This window comes from Oryza brachyantha, chromosome 9 (assembly GCF_000231095.2).
Source record: "Oryza brachyantha chromosome 9, ObraRS2, whole genome shotgun sequence".
Lineage (NCBI taxonomy): Eukaryota > Viridiplantae > Streptophyta > Magnoliopsida > Poales > Poaceae > Oryza > Oryza brachyantha.
In genome coordinates, this window is record NC_023171.2 from 7,344,717 (window position 1) to 7,359,377 (window position 14,661).

The 14,661-nt window shown below is 37.6% G+C and overlaps 1 pseudogene; it reads right to left on the reverse strand.

The window, feature by feature from the left end:
- Nucleotides 1-780: 780 nt before the first annotated feature.
- On the reverse strand, nucleotides 781-10,387 carry LOC102718672 (annotated as a pseudogene).
- Nucleotides 10,388-14,661: the final 4,274 nt, after the last annotated feature.

A 14,661-nucleotide genomic window follows, 5' to 3' on the forward strand; every position in this document is an offset into this window, starting at 1 on the left:
CGACCGGAGGCTTCGGTAAGACTTTTTGTAAAGGTAATCTTTTATTTTCGCTAAAAGATTTGGGTTTTTATATACCTACCATTCACCCCCTATGGTAGGTGTGTTTTACAGGTATATGATATGATACGGAACAACTGATACTATTTTACATAGATGTCATTTCGATTATGTTCTTTGCCTGGATTGATATAAAGCATCGGTTGAGGTTCCATCTTGTCTATATATTTTCCAAAATGATGCTTGTTTACTATGAAAACATATTAAAATTGCAAGGGCCTGAAGATATTTGCTTCGGATAGGCAGTTATAGGCTGCCAAGTAATAAATATTGCGAAAGAAAGAATAATCCTTTAATTATAACCAAAAGGAAAAACACAGATGAACGCTGACAACATTAAAAATTGGTAGTGCGGCACAAATCATGTAAAAATAAGACAGAAAAAACAGATCAGGAAAATGTATAAAAATGATAATAATTGCTAACTTTTAAAACAAAGAGCTGCGATGCTGGTGTCTAAATTAAAGCAGAAAGAAATAATCCTATTATCGAAGCAGAAAGAACAATATTGTGATAAATTACTTAAGTATTTTTTGAGCAAATTAAGTGGGCATTAGTCCCGCTAGAGGATGAAAGCTCATAAAAATTATTGGCTTTTCCACGCGTTGAAGAAAACTAATGCAATGCATTGCAGGCATGAACATATACAATACCAAAACATGTTGAATTACAGACTTGTATTAGAAAACCATCAACACGCTAGGCCATGGCTATATGGTTTCTTTATCTTGCCAGTGGCCCAGTTTTGGGTGGGATATGATGTAGATCATCATGTGTTGGTCTTGCCCTAACGTCCTTGCCCACACGAGCTTCCTCTAATGCCAAGCTCTCCTTCAGTTGTACAACCACGGTGGACATTGTTGGCCTTCAGGAAGCATCATATGTTGTGCACATCATTGCGGTATCAACCACCTTCCACATAGAGCTAACATCATAGGAGTCTTTAAGCCGCCCGTCAACAATTAGGCTGATGTTGCCAGAGGTAATATTGTTTTTGATGTGTTGCGTGATGTGAGTGTGGTCATCATCAGATAGTATCGGAGCCTCACCGGTGGCTACCTCCAAAAGAATAATACCAAAGCTATAAACATCACTGCTCTCTGTCAGCTTGCCGGTCATTTGGTACCTAAAAGTCAGTGCTTTGGTTTAGTAAACCTAAGAATTATATCAAGTGACGAAGATAAAAAGGTAATCAAATATGTATGGACAAGAAATAAATTAAGATATTCATGATGTATATTAAATAAACCAAAACATTTGGTGTATATATATATATATATATATATGGACAAGAAGTCATACTCTGGGTCCATATAACCCGGTGTTCCAGCTGCATTTTTCGTTGATATGTGAGTTTGCGTGTCACTCATATAAGTTTTAGAAAGTCCAAAATCAGCAAGTTTAGCTTTTAGATTTTGACTCAAGAGGATATTATTGGTCTTCACATCCCTATGAATTATTGGAAGGTTGCAACCCTTGTGTAGATAATCCAAACCTGTACATATTATATTAGATTATACCATGTTTTAGAGAGAGAAGAACGGCATGAGATATAATAATACTTCAGAGAAATATAGTATATGTCCTTGTGTTTATCTGTGTGTTTATGGTGTAGCATACCTTGTGCAGCTTCAAGCACAATTCGTAAACGCGTTGCCCAATTCAAGGTATCGCCAACACCAGTTTTACCTTCATATATAAACAATCACAATTAGAGTAGACCTCTATTAGCAAATTCACACCTAAATTTTGAGAAAATCCAGGTAAATTGTACAATTATCAATGTGGTGAGTACATTCTTACTTCTCATTTCAGCCATATTCGCAATTAATAAAGATGTTGATAACGACACAACAGTTTCTATTTAATTGCTTCATTAGTGTATGATTGAAATTATTGGGTGAATTATTTCCCAGGATTATCCATTTCATTAATTATATGGATAAGTTAAAATTTTTGATAAATAAACTTAACAAACAACTTAAAACAACTAGTCTAAATAATGCAGTAGAATAATTTTTTTTGAGAAAAACTTATTTTACAAAACATAGAAGTAACAATCCGGTGAATAATCTGAAAAGAATAGGACTGAATCAAGATAGACACAGATAATTATGTTGTATCCAAACTCAAAACAGTCACATAATGTTTGCAATAACAAACCTCTTAGATGATCCCAAAGACTGCCTCCAGACATGTACTCATAAACCAGTGCTAGATGATCATCTTTTTCCCAGCAATAACCAACCAAAGAAACTAGATTTCTGTGATGCACCTTTGTCAAATTGTTAACCTGTGTATTTGAGATACCAGACATGGGGTCAGTCTCTCAATTTGAATGTAATCAATCTGTGAGTGTGACTCTCTAATTACTTTTGCATTTACATGTATGGCATCTGATCCTGTCATATTCTCTTTAACTTTATTCTAAACATAGTGCAAAGGTCAGAAATTTAATCCTTGCCATTATTTGAAAATAAACATGTATCGTGTCTAAATATTTTGAAAGTCACCATTAACTCGTCAGTGACTGAAATTTGATACCTCTGCTAAAAACTGATGAAGCCCTTGCTTGGAGTATTCAGAGCGTATCTTGACTGCAACCTCGGTAGTGTTTTCTAACCGACCGTAGTACACATTCCCAAATCCTCCACGCCCAATGAGCCGTTGGAAGTTATTAGTAAGCTCCTTCAGCTCCTCATATGTGAATTGGCGATTCCCAATATCAAGAGATGATCTAAATGATTTTCTGTACTAGCTGAAGAATTCTTGAGATCTGATACTTGAGGACGAACATATGTAGAAACTAATGTTGCAAATTAAAACACACATATATATACCAGCTGTTAGATAACAGAAATACATTAACAATAAATATATTAATTCAATGGAGCATATAAGTTTAGAGCATACGCACAGTTGGGCTTTCTTTTCACTCTCCAGATCAGATATAAAAGACCAAGTACAACCGCTACCAGCACAGGAGCCACTACTGAAGTAGCTATTATAGCCGTTCTGTTTTTTGTTGTTTTGTTGCATATATCTCCACCAGATCCATAACTGTATTTATTTATATGAAACCATCGTTGCTAGTTTGATATATATGGTGCAGAAAACAATAGGCAATCACGTTCCTTTAAATCACATAAAAAGTAACATCCACAATTTTTATGCTACTCCATCTGGTGATAAATATTTGATGCAATTGATTTTGGTCATAATGTTTGATAACCATTCTTCTTATTAAAAATATATAAATATCATTTATTTTGTTGTGCCTTGCTTTTACTAATAGTGGTAGTTTAAATATAACTTTTTTTTGCATATTTGCAATATTTTTAAAAATAAAACGATTGGTCAAATGTCATGATTAAATCAACTGTGTCAAATATTTATTACCAGAGGGGCTGGGGTGTTAATTAGAAAAGGTATACAAGAATAACATACCTCAATATGAACTTCCCTCCATTATTTTTACAGAGCGAATCTGGAATAGGCCCATTAAGTTGGTTTCCTGATAAATTTCTGCGGAATAAGACATGAAATTTACATTTCAAAAAGTCCTTTCTTAATTTCAAAGTGAGGTTGAACTTGTTAAAGGAAATGTTTTTGGGCCATTTAAATATCATAGGACAAATCATTGAAAATTCAGTTCATACGGAACGGCTTAAATAATGTACTAGCAGTTATTTCAACTTCGACGTACAATAACAAAATAATCACCGATAATCAACTCAGTTACAGTAATCTGAAATATCAAATAAAAGGGATATAATGAACAGATGTGGATCCTTGGGGGGTTCAATCCTTGAGGTGGATTCTATGTTCTGATCGCCAGTTATTACAGATATGTTTGATAAATCTTTATATAAGAATTTTATTGTATTTACTCTAAATGTTTTATTGGACAACCGGAAGTAAAATCTAGGACTGATATAAGCACACAAAGTCAGTTGGCCCAAATGCTGCACGTACAAGCCGGCACTATGCCTAGCTGGCTACAGTGCCTCGGTTTTTGGATGGAAAATAATCGATAAAACAAGTAGTATCGTGAATAGCATCAAAAATATTTATATTTTGATACAAGATTTAAATCATATAAATACTTATATTTTGAAATGGATAGAGTAGCTATTTCTAGGATTCAAATTTATTTTACAATCCAACTACTGCTACTTCACATACCTTCTCTTCTCAACCAATTACAATTACAGTCTTCTCTTTTTTAGTTTTCTTATATATTCTCTTATGTTATCCAATCAATCATTTCTCATCTTAGTCTAATTTACCTATTCTATTATCTTAACCAATCAATCATTTTTTTTATCTCAGTCCTAATTCCTCCTAGAAAAGATGAGCGGCTATATTTTAGACAGAAAGAGTAATAAAAAACAGAGACAATTTCAGATACACTTACAGAGACTCGAGTGCTGTGAGCAAAGTGAAGTTACCAGATACCACCCCATACAAGTTACTGTTGGAGATATCGCTGCATAAAAAATTTCAAGTAATATAACATTAGGCAGAGGCCGTAGTACTACATGCAAGATCTGCCAAAGGATACTCACATAGATATTATCCTTTGAACATTATCGCTTGTATTCCTGCATTTCACACCTTCCCATGCATATTGGTTTGGGAAACATGGATCGCCCATCCAGTTCTTCTTTATCCCGTACTCGTATTTGATAGCCATGATGGCATCAACTAGCATAGGATAGGAAAACAAATGGCTTCAACCAAAATAAAACTGCTCACGAAGTAAAATTAGCTCATCCCCTTGTGGTGGTGGTGGTGGTGGTGGTGGTGGGGTTTGTGGGGGTAATTAAGAAGGATTCCTATAGCAGTACGTGATCCTATCACGTTGAATCAATCCAACGCAAATTATATGTACAATTTTATTTATATAACATTTTAACTTTGGACTCCGGAAATTTTGTGTTCTAATGCCATGCTACATTGTCACGGTAGGCAAACATACATGAGTTTAAAAATTGAGTGGAATGCGTGTGTTTTGCTTCATATTTTACTTGATTTGTCCAAGAGTTTGTTTTTGGAATTCTCATTTATCCAAATCAGTTATGACGTGTAAAGATAACACACTCATCCCGATCTTTTTATAAAGATCAAGTCATCGTCTCCATACAATATACACGAAAAATAATATAGGGTTGATGCAAACTGACGTATAATTAATGAGTGGTAGCCATACGTACGTGTTGCATAGTCTGTATATATGTATTTGAAGAGAGAGAGCTTACAGTATTTGGAGAAAGTCGCGGGAGTGTCGTGGACGATGGGAGTGTAGATCTCAAATGCATTCAGCATCGGGGGCAGCGCGGATCTGGCGGTGGCCGCAAGTGTGATGTTCACAACTCCACTGGTGGCACTGTACCAATCGGCGGTGTAGAGCCTTGTACCGGTCCGGTACTGTGGGGTGACTCGGGTCGGACCGTCGCTGTTGAAGTAGGCATTGAATTCCCGGAGCTGGCTGTCCTGGAAATCGGCGAAGTGGAGGAACGCCATGAACTGACGGAGCATTCGTTGGTCTCCGCCCCAGATGACGCTGAGAGTGGTGCCATTGCCGGCCACAGTGACGGCCTTCTGAAGAATCGCCGAGGGAACAGGGAACCTGCTGCCCTCCGTGATGGCCAACGTGGTGGAAAGGTTCGCCCACGTTGCTTCACTGGGCATTGCCCACCAGTACCGATCATATTGATCGGCTGGAAAACTATACGGAATGAAAAAAGGTTACACAATGCATAATGGAAAACTAATCGTCAACTAGCAAAAATCAGAGAAGAATAATTTAAGGATAAATAGGAAAACACCTCCAAATAATAACAGATAATAGTCATTACCTACTCAGCTTTCAACAAAATATTTCCTCCAAAATATTTTAAATACTAGCTAAATAACCATGCTATGCTACGGATAAATATGAATCATATGCATGCTAATATTGTTTGAAACTTGTTCTTTAGAGATGAAATTTTTTGGAAGAAATGTTACATCAATATATACAGTCATACATTTAAAGTATTAAACGTAATCTAATTATAAAACAAATTTTAGATTTCGCCTCGAAACCGCGAGACGAATCTTTTGAGTGTAATTAATCCGTTGTTACTATATATTGGTTACTATAGCACTTATGACTAATCATACACTAATTAGGCTCAAAAGATTCATCTCACAATTTTCCCCATAACTATATAATTAGTTTTAATATTCATATATATTTAATACTTTATTTAGATATCCAAAAATTTCACGTAATATTTGTGAAAAACATTTTAGCAACTAAACTGCTCAGAGCGTCCACCAACAAGCACACATGCAACTAGTAGCAGTAATACCAGTACTACTCCAGCACTCCACCAGGCAAATAAAAAACAAACATCGTTCACCTTTCTACGGCGTAAGATGGGACCCATTGTATTATAAGATTATACTCTTTGTGAGATCCAAATGCAGATACTGAGGTACGGAGAGAGTAATTTATATATAAGTTTGCCATCACCCAAGTACATTGCTCCCGTACATCATATTTCATCTTAGTTCCAAAAGTTTTTTTCAAAAAACATCGCATCGAATCTTTAAATATCTAAATAAAGCATTAAATATATATAAGCATTAAAACTAATTACACAGTTATAGAGGAAATAATGAGACGAATATTTTGAGTCTAAATACGACGTAATTAGCCATAAGTGCTACAGTAACCAAAATATGCTAATGACCGATTAATTAGACTCAAAAGATTTGTCTCGCGGTTTCCAGGCAGAATCTGAAATTTATTTTATATTTAGACTAAGTTTAATACTTCAAATATATGCTTAAAGTTTTGATATGATGTTTTTGTAATTTTTTTTAACTAAACAACCCCTTACCAAAACCCTAAACCCTGTGAGGTTGGAAGCTCGTGGTCCGATGGGCATTCTCATCGTTTTCAATGATTTAACACCCTAATTGCACCAAAAATAATAAAATAATGACTATGATACCTCTAACAAATTTCCAGTTTTATGAGTTGTCCACCAGCTATAGTGTGTTTTGGTGATGCAAACCAGAAAATTTGTCGCAAAATTTAGATGTTTGAAAAACATGCTAGTGGAAAATTAATATGAAAGACGCACCTAAACTCTAGTTTTAAAAAGAATTTGCCATTTTGACTATAAAATCGGACGGCTTCGCTAAAATAGCCACGAAGCAATATAATAGACTTTTCTAAAATAGTCACGGAGCAATATAATAAGAAAATAGTTACGTAGCAATATAATAGACTTTCCTAAAATAATCCATGTATCATGTATCAGGTGTCACTTGTTTCAAATGTCCTTTTCCATTTTCTTTATTTATTAAAAATTGTTGTCAATTGGTCACTGAAAAAGGAACTAAATTGCCCCGGGTGCGTGCGTCGCCCTCCCGAAGCCGTCGACCCTCTGCCTCTCTCCCGTACGTTCATGGCGCCGCCGGCAGCCACCTCTTCGGCCGGGTGGGTTGCCGTGGCTGCCCATCCCGAGTCCCGAGCAGCGCCGCGTCCGCGAAGTGGGTTGCCGCCTCCAGCTCGTCGTACGCCAACCGCTCGATGGCGGGGGCCGCCGCCGCCTCCTCCCCCTCCCCACCTTCCCCCCTAGTCGCCGCAGGCAGTGCGGGCTGCCTGCCGACCCCCGACCAGCCGCGGCGAGATGGCGGAGATGGACCAGCACGCAGTAGCGGCGAGAGCGCCTCGCCCCAAGAGAAGAGCATGGCCGGAGAGGCCTACGTTGGCGAGGGAGCCGGCGCCCGCACGAGGACGGCGAAGCAGCTCTCGGGGTCGCCGTTGGCCTGCAGCTCCGGCGGCAGCTCCTCCTTCCATCCGGACAGGCACCTCGCAGAGCTCCTCGCGGCTGCTCCGGCAGCGGCAGCGGCGGCGTGGGGCGGAGGAGATGAATTTGCAATTTTGTGGCGCCGGCCGGGGAGGTGGCTGCCGGTGGCGCCTCGTCGCCGCCGGCTATGGATGCACGGAAAAGAGAGGCAGAGGGTCGACGGCTTCGGGAGGACGACGCACGCACCGGGCCGGGGGCAATTTAGTCCCTTTTTTTATTGACCACTTGACAATAATTTTTAATGAATAAAGAAAATGGAAAATGTCATTTGCAATAAGTGACACCAGATAGAGCGTTATTTTAGATAAGCGCACGGTTCGATAGCTATTTTAGCGAACCCGTTTGTTTTCATATTAAAATGGCAAATTTCACCAATTCCGAACGGTGCCACATCTTTTGAACATTTCAACGACATAGCAGACAAGCCATGCGCACTGGCTTTTTAGATAATTAATTAAGAACAAGACAGAGGAGATAAAAATTAGTAAGTTCGCACTCCTGCTTCGTAGTGACAACACAAGCCGTTTGTAGTTATTTTTTGTTGACGAAAGAAATTGGTCTTGCCAAAAACTTTTGGCAACTTTTCCCATTTGTTTTTTACTTTTGCTATTGATCAAATATATAATTTGTTATTTTTGTGTTAAACACGCGCCTAATGCATAGAGGGCTTGGGAGAGGGGGTATGTATGAGATTTTTGACTTGCGTGCATGCCTTCAAATTATCATTCAATGACAGTGATCGGATTTGATTGATGGAATTAAAATTTTTAAATGTTTGATCAATAGGCGGACCCTTTGTTTTGTTGTCGATTTTTTTAATCTAAATTATCGGATCTTAAATTTGTATAGCTATAAATGTGTGACCAAGTATTTTGGCAACGCCAAGCTTTTTGGCTCCGGTTCAAATGGATGCTAAAATTATTGGTATTACGTATAAATGGTCGAACTTCCTATAAAAGTCATTCATATCAAATAAAAAAAATCAGAGCCAGTAACCGGTAGCAGCGTGGTTGGATACAGAGATCGGTCGATTACGGCCAGGCTAGAGTGCAATCTCATCTTTTCGTTTATGCTTATAAGCTTAAATCTAAATTTTTAACTTTAAATTTAAATTAGATTTTTGGGTTTTGTATCATAGTTTATTTTTTACTATTAGCTTTTACACAAAAATTATTGATAAATTATTTTTTATTTGTAAATATATCATTTGTCTTTTTTTCCCACGGGTTATAATCCATTTTCAAAAAGAAAAAGTACCTTGTAACTCGACTGGTTGTTGGCCCCATGCTGCGGCGAGCAGACATGCGCATGGACTGGTTGGCCATGACCGGCGGATATAAGTCGCTCCCGAGCGGCCTCAGCTCCAGCGTTGACACGAAGGGCGTGCCCTGGCCGGTGTTGACGAGGCACACCGGCGCCCAGCTCGCCCACGCCGTGAACAGCGCCTCATACACCTCGTTGGCGTCGGCCCTCACGGTGTCCCAGTAGTTCGTCCCGAGGTGCAGGTCGAACTGCAGCGTCGACGCGCTGTTGTTACCGTCGTAGTTGCCGTAGAAGGACACCACCCGGACCAGGTACTTGTTCCCGGCGACGGTGGGCAGCGAGTAGCAGTTCCGCAAACGGCCGGGTGGGAAGCTCCTCACGGTTCGGTAAGGGCGTATGCGCATGCTCTCCATCTCGGCAGCCACCCTGTGGTTCTCCCCGGCGTCGACGTACGGGCCGTCGGAGACGTAGGAGAGACCATAATCGGTGTCCTTGTAGCCGCTGTAGATGGACTCTAAACCGCAGTCGATGCTCAGGAATCCTGCGTTAGTGAAACATATGCTCAGGAATTCTATAAATTTGAAATATAAATTACATATGCTTCATATGTATCACTTAATTAAACATCTAGATAAATCTAAATGATATATATATATATATATATATATATATGTATATATATATATATGAGCATTGATGTTTAAATGGTAAAATTGAATTTATCGAATATAATTTGATCCTAAAAGCTATAATATACGCATCCATGATGTAGATAAACTCGATTTAAAAATGAAATTTTGCTCCGGATATTCTACTTTGATTTTTTTTTGAAGCAGTATTGTAATTTGAATTGAAAACAGGGGAAGTGGTATTTACTCATTATTATTACTAGTATTGCATACCTATATGCTTACTATCAATAGCAAGTGTACGTAATTGATGAATTATTTGCTTTTTAACATCTCTGGCCTCAACGGACTTAAAGGCAATAGCAACCGTTGGATCTACTTAGAATGGATGCATGGCCTGGCCAAAAACAATCTTTGCAGTACAGTAAAAAAAAACATGTACAAACACACCATCGATCTATCATATCAATTCATTAATCAAGAACAGAACTCTTGCAAACCTGACTGGCCGACGGCACGAGTCGCGGCGGCTAACGCGAATGCAGCGAAGAAAAACAAGATCTCCATTGCTGGCTGGCACACAGCCGGTCGAGTCGACCGAGCTTTGCCACCACGTCCCCTAGAAATGGCCGGATCGATGGAAGCGACTAGCTAGAGATGGTACGTGCTACCATGTGTGTACATAAATTTATAGTCGACTAGCTACCGCGTCCATTGCAAATGGCTGGTCGTTTTAGTTTAATTTTAATTTATGGTTACCAAACGAACGTCACCTCGCTCGCTCATCTCTATATGTCACGATAATTTGTACTGTTCGCTCAATCAGTCAATCAACTCCTTATGGACGTTTATATATATACATACATACATCATACATACATACATACATACATACTTACAACGTATATTATACGAAGATCTCATGGGACCAACCGTTGTATGTACACATGCAGGGGACAACGCATGCTCAGTAGCTAGCTAGAGACAGCTTTCGTACAAATTTCGTATCCACGTGGATTGATTCGTAATTTCCTTTTTTCTATTTATGTACTTGTATCCATGCATAGATTAATTGAGCAATTTGCCCACCATGCAAACATTACATCCGTTGAGAATTTTTTAGAGAAAAGGCTTAACAACCCTGTTTATTATAAAGCAAAGATGGTTTAACCGCCGAGGATACCAGCTTATAGTACGATGAACCGACCAAAACAACCAAAAGCAACCAACAACCCTAACTTTGAAACTACTTTACCAACAAGATTAGCCAAAAGGAGCGCCCCGGCCCCAGCAAACTATATAAACAAAACGCCTATTCAAACATCATCACTATCCCACTCCAACCCACTGGTTAAGTTCCTTCATTTCGGTCATCTTCTTTTCCTCCTTTGCAAGCGTACTCCACTGCATCATAAAAGAAATGCCTCTGTAGATTAGTAGACAAGGTGAATTAACAACTTTCTTCGTGAAAATCATCTTGTTTCTTGTAAGCCAAATAGTCCAACAAAAAGCTCCCACAACCATCAACAGAGCCTTGCAATGTATAGGCGAGAAACCATCCAAACCTAAATGAAAAAGCATCTCCAAGTTAATTGGGATAATAGACCAACTAAAAGCCTCTCTGCACACACACACCAAACAAATTTAGCTACTGGGCAATTGAAAATTAGATGGCGTGTAGTTTCCACTCCACAACATAAGATACAGTATCCTGATCCCCCTTCCCAGTTTTTACTTTTCAAAACTGCAGCAGCTTGAATGCTTTCTCTTGACACAACCACAGAAAATGTTTTACTTTCAAAGGAATGGGTGCTTTCCACATCAAATTCAACTTATAATCTGTCACACCTCTGAAAGAAAGAAGATTATACAAAGATCGAGAAGTATACACTTTCTTGCTGTCCAGATCACATTGTAACACATCTTTTTCATCATTAATCTCTATACTTGAAATAACTCATGTAGTTCGTTCCAGCATTCCATCTCCAAGTGGCTAAAAACCCTTCTGAAAGTTAAGCCATTTATCCCCTTCCTGGCGATTTCATCCACCAAAATTTTTGTAAATTTTAAGAGGACAACTCTTAATCCATACATCCTCCCAAAAAGAGATGTGTCTCCCATCACCAACGTGCCAACTAACGCCCATCCTTATCCAATCTCTAATACTCAACAAATTCTTCTAAAACTGAGAACCCTCCATGTTTGTGATCTGGAAAAAACCTCCACTCATCAAATATTTCTTCCTAAGTAAATCAACAAAAATATTATCTCTCCCCCCATTCTCCTGCAAAAAAAATCCACATTGCTAAAAAGCAATATTCCTTAATCTAGTTTCTGAAAAGCCTAAGCCACCAAACTCTTTTGGGAAAGCCATGTGCTCTCATTTCACCATATGATATTTTTTACTATCTCCCATGCCTTCCTAATAATACCTAGCTCTAATAGAATCCATTCTCTTATGAATACCTTCTGGTAAAAGATAAAGTCACATTGCATAAGTTGGGATAGAAAAGTCACATTGCATAAGTTGGGATAGAAGAGAGACAAGCCTCTAGTCTAATTGCCCTACCCCCATAAGACAAAAATCTAGTTTGCCAAGTATCTAATCTCTTCTCAATTTTTTGAGGGATAAACTCAAGATCTGCAATGAGGAGCTTATCTATGCTAATCTTTAGCCCCAGATATTTCATAGGAAAGACCCCCCTTAACAATTCAGCATTCATTCCACCTTATCATTGTCCTCCAAACTTAGACCTAAGTAAAAACTTCACTTTTGTGATAATTTACTTTCATTCTAGACATCTCTTCAAAACAATATAGAAGGAATTTAATGATCATAATTTCATTTTCATCAAAAGGCATCATTATCCCTGTGTCATGAGCATACTATAAATGAGTCAACCCCCCTTAAAAATGTTTGGGACCAAACCTGTGACAATCCCAACTTTTTTAGCACTACCAAAGATCCCCGCTAAAGCATCACTAATCAAATTGAACAGCAGAGGAGATAAAGGATCCACCCGTCTTAAACCTCTAGAAGTAGTAAAAAAAACTCACTTTTCAAACCATTGATATTCACATATACTCTTCCCCCTTTAATAGACCTCAAACAAACCCCAGACAAACTGCACGATCCATCACCAAAGAGTTTTTTATTTAACGTGGTTGATTTTTAAGCATTGTTTTAAAAAATTATACAATTATTAATTATTTTATTATAATTTTATTTATTACTATATGAATTTTAAGTATTACTTATAATTTTGTAAATTTGAATAAAAATTTTAAATAAGACGAATAGATTTAAAATTTAATGATGTCAAATGAAAAGAATGGAAAGAGTATAATATTAGACTCTAAGCTAACTAAACTAAAAACTAAAAGTACATTGGAATGACAAAGAAAATAAAAAATAAGAACTGTTAGTTCTCATGTGACAGCGAGCCATAACATATTCAAAGGTAAATACATTAATTGCATATGAGAGGAAAAGAGATAAGATGAAAATAATACGGTCAACCATATAGCTAATCTATTATATACGTTAGCTCTAATAAAGTTAAAAGGCAGTACTTGACTCTTCTGCGAAACTATAGTCTATAGTATGTTATTACAGCGATAAGTGTCCAAGAAGAAATGCAGTCAGTAGCTGAGGACAAACAGCCACGTCGACGATTGGATTGCTATCAGCTACTACTAAGTTTTATACTATGAGACATTTTAGCATTACCTAAATTCATTAATTGATAAATATATGTATAATTTATATATATGTCTAGATTTATTAGCATCTATATGAATCTAAACAAGATTAAAAAGTAAAATAACGACCCCATGTACAGCCATCCTACCGGCTTGTCTGAAAACTCTGCTCTTCCTTTTCTTCCCAAATGATCCAAACAGGAGTAGATGATAATAATGAAATAAAAATCATACTTGCAGTCTTTCGCGAAGTTACTTCTTGCTGGCCTCCAATCATCCACTTGTTATCATTACTCTCTGTAACTTGTTATCATTACTCTCTGTAACTTGTTACACCCCATTGAAAGATTAATCCATCGTCAGGATTAATGACTGAGCCCATTGTCAGAGTTAATCGGCTAGAGTGGCGTTGTGGCTAACGTCAGGGCCCAATACCGATGGGCCTGAATGGGATGGCGGTGACTAGGCCCAAAATTTAGATGGGTTTGCTGCTGATGTGCCGGTCGAACCTAATTGGGCCACTGCTGCTCAGAATTGGGCCTAGTCATCGTGAAATATCCATACGTTTATTTCCTCCGTTTTATATTATGGAAAGTTTTATATTACTGGAAAAAGTGCCTGTACATTTTAACAGGTAGAGATAATTTTAATTATATATAATTAGAAATGATCTCCTCATCGCTTACATCGGAGTAGAGGTTTTACGTGATTCATATTTCATTTTATACTTTCTACAAAAAAAACAATTCAAGAAAAAAAATCAATAGTATCATCTATTAAAAACCAATTAAAAGCTAGAGTGAGGCCACGTTCTTGGTTGGGATAAGTAACCGACGTGAAAAACAAAACATAGCATGAGATTAACATGTCATTAATTAATTAATTATTATCTATAAAAATTAAAAAAATAGATTGATATGATTTTTAAAGTAATTTTTATATAGAAAATTTTCGCTAAAAATACATGTTTATCAATTTGGGATGCGTGCACACGAATAACGAGACGTACGGACTATTGATTATATTATCTAAATCAGTGAGTTGGAAGTGATGGTAGATTCTTTACCTACGTACACAACACTCTAGATATTCTTTTTAGCTACAAATATGTAGCACTTTTGTGTATTTATTTGCAAGAG